Source organism: Typha latifolia, chromosome 5 (assembly GCF_019914945.1).
Source record: "Typha latifolia isolate L0001 chromosome 5, TyphaL0001v2, whole genome shotgun sequence".
Classification (NCBI taxonomy): domain Eukaryota; kingdom Viridiplantae; phylum Streptophyta; class Magnoliopsida; order Poales; family Typhaceae; genus Typha; species Typha latifolia.
In genome coordinates, this window is record NC_133090.1 from 9724424 (window position 1) to 9728078 (window position 3655).

A 3655-nucleotide genomic window follows, 5' to 3' on the forward strand; every position below is an offset into this window, starting at 1 on the left:
ATTGAAGCCAATTTTGAACCAGAAGCTGGGTCACAAGTACTATGGACCGTACCGAGTGCTACAATGAATCAGTCTAGTAGCTTACTAGTTGGACCTACCTGAAGGAAACAGGATCCATCCGGTTTTCCATGTATCGACGTTAAAGGCCCAGATCAAGCCTAACCATGTGGTGGGTTCGACCTTGCCCGAACCAATGGAGGAAGATGGCCTAACTGAACCAGTCTGAGTCTTAGGTCGCAGGAGAAGACGCCATGGATCCATATTGGAAACCGAAGTGCTAATCGAGTGGCTAAGCAAGCCTACTGACGAGTCTACTTGGGAGCTAGAGTTAGATATCATGGATCGCTTCCCCAATTTCAAATCTTAAGGACAAGGTTGCGGAAGCGTGGTGGATTGATACAATTTAGACTTCACCGATGTCGTCTCAAGCATGGATACGCTTTAGAAATGTCTTTGTTTCTTGTTTTAGTGTTTAATTCTAAAAAAATAAGTTTTTTGTATGTCACATTCTAACGCAGGTGGAATGCGTTCGAACGCGCTTGTGAACGCCTACATCAGGTTCGCACATTCAGAGAGTGCGAAATGTGCGTTCGAACGCGCCTGCGAACGCTTGCATCGCATTCGCAAATCCAGAGAAGTGTGAAATAGGTGCATTTGAATGCGATCGGGCGCGCTCAAACACGGTCGGCGAAAATGTACTATTTAGGGTTAATAATTGCCATTTTTGAATTGTTTGGTTAGCCTCTAAAGGTATGGATGGCAGTCATAGAATTATTATTGATGAATTGAGTTTTTGCCCTACCTCCTTCGTCTTCTTCTCACCCGTTCTCTCGTTCCCAAGCGACGCCGCTTCTAGCGTCCCTCGACCGGTTAATCACGCTAGTCCCTTAGGGGCGGCCCTCTCCTCCCCCTTCTTCCAATCTATTCATCACTCGCCCTAATCCTTCCATCACCCATAACCCTTCCACCACCACTTACTCACTGGTGCCACTCCATTAACATCGATCCACCATCATCTAGGATTTCGTGCCTCCATCCAGAGATCCTAAGACAGACTTCTCGATGTTCGTCCACTAATCGGACGATATCGCGAGATCCCACATCCGATTCGCCTGAAACTTAATTTGTTGGAAAGTTCTTTTCCGGGGCTACAGCATATCAAAATTTTATGTCAATCCTATGGCTGAGTCTTTCGAGATCTATTTTTAAAGTTTTGTATCAGATTATGTCCAGATCTAAAAATCGGAAAGGATCAAACCTTGGCCAAAAGGGGAGATCGTATCAAATCCCTTGAGCATGAGGAGATTTGTTTAGCCTCTAAGGTTATTATCCAAGCTAAGCAAAAAGCCATGGACGACTCACTAGATATTCCGAAAGAACTTCCTAGTCTAGACTTAGTGCCTATCATGCTCATCTCCCTCAAGCTAAAGAAGTTGTTAAAGGCATAGATGGTCGTGCTGACCGACACAGGGTGTGCCGACGGCATACCGGCACGTGGCACAAAGGGTGTCGCATGGCACCCCTCCTAATAGCCTTGTCGCTCGCCATCGACCTTGTCATCGAGCTACCCATCGTCGATCGCCGCTCGCTTTCACCGTCGCCTGAGCTTTGTCAACTGCCCTAGCCCGAGAGAGAAAAAAGATCGTCTACAACTTAAATTTTAAATCTCTCTCTCTCTCTCTCTCTCTCTCTCTCTATCTTTCTTCTCTCTTAGGCTAGGGCACCCAATGAAGCTCAGGCGACGGCGACTATGAAGGCGAAGGTGAGTATCCCTTACTTTTTTTCTCTCTTCTTACAGGCACGTGTTGTGCCATGTCGGTCAATGGTTGGCACGATCCGTGCCTATGGCAAAGACATCATTGTTTAAAGGCACGCTCGCTTGTCAAGGTTGGGGCCATCCTCAACTCTTATAAGCAGAAGAGTGGCTTCAAAAGGCAGCATGGTGATGAAAATAAAAGGGTGACACTTCTTCAAGTACTCAATCGAAAGACTGCTTCAGTAAAGCTGGATTGCTTCTCCTAGATGGTGAAAATAAAGCGTCCCTTATACTAGAACTACAAAGGCATCAACAACAAGAACTCTGATATTGTTTTTTTTTTTTTCGGAAACCCACACTTACACATTTGAATCTTGTGTTATTTGTAGGCTCAGATCGCTATGGGATTGTCTTTTCGTGTCAAGGACTGGAGCTGCGGGTAGAATTTTGATCTACTAGGAAGCTATAGATTTTAAAATATCAATTATACACTCCTCTCCCCAAGTCATCCATAATAGTCTCCGAATCATATAAGAGCTTGTGGATGCTTACTGTTCCAGTTGCAACCTGCCCCATCTATGGGTTCGATGAAGAATCTATCGCTCATCTTTTCTATAGTTATAATTTTGCCACCCAACTTTGAGATCTTGTCCAAATCAAGTACATCTATGGGAATTGGGAGCTTGTTTAGTCGTGAGTATCTCCCTTCTTGTGAAGCAAAAGACTCCCTTTCTCTCCTTGATATGTATTGTGCATTGGCTAATATGAAAGTGGATGAATAATTTAGTTTTCAATAACATCAGGGATAGCCCTTCTAAGGTTTGGGAACTAGCCCTATGTCTCTCATGAATATTTTGAATAGTTGTATACTAGTACCATCAAGCAAACACCCTATGTTATTTTAATCAGATGGGAATCTCCTCCACTTGGGTGGATAAAAGTAAACACTGATAGCTCCTTCACAAGAGCCTCTGAAACTAGCGGTGTCAGTTTTGTGGCCTAGTGGCCTAATGGATCCCCTTTAATTGCAGCGTCTTGGTATAAAAAATTCATCTCTACCATTGAAGCCGAAGCTTGGCTATGTGTGAAAACTTTCTCGATTGTCAAATAAATGACTAACCTTACCAATTGGTAGAAACAGACTCTCTTTTGCTTGCCAACACTCTCAGTAGGGTTCACGACACTAGAAGGCCCATCAAAAAAATAATAGATGAAATTTTCTTTCTTACTAAACATTTCTTCTAATGTAAAATCACACGTATACTTTGTGAAGCTAATGATTGGCTGAGTAACACAGGACACTTTCCAACATAACTTTTGTAGCTTTTGACAGTTAATATTAGCAAGCTGATTGTAATCGTGGGTCTTAATTAATATATTTACCTTTTTGTTTAAAAAAAAAAAAGCTTTCTAGGTTTTTGATTTAGTTCAATCCAAATTTGTTCTACTGAGAGAACTTCTAAACTATTTTTCCTCTTAATTTGTGCTCGTTTAAACCTCAAATATTTGACACCCCTAATTAAGCTTGTAATCAAGTTGCAACTAAGGCTACAAATTTTTTTTTTTTTTTTCAAGAATGATTGGGGTAAACCCCAATTAAGATTATGTACGAAAGAAGTAGAAACTTATTCGATACCATTCGGATTCAAACCTTTGAAAAGTAATTAAAGCTACATTTACATCTTGGATCTACGTGATAATGGAAAATCCAACGAATTTGGTCAACTGAGGCTTACATCTTTGGTCAGCTAGTTGGTAGCTATTAATAGTCGAATACTTCATCTTCCCACTGAATCAGATCATTGCTGTAAACAAATCCAGACCTTGTAAGCAAGGATTGAGACAAACTGGAAACACAACGGATAAGTATAACTGTATTCTTCTACTAGGGATAATTAC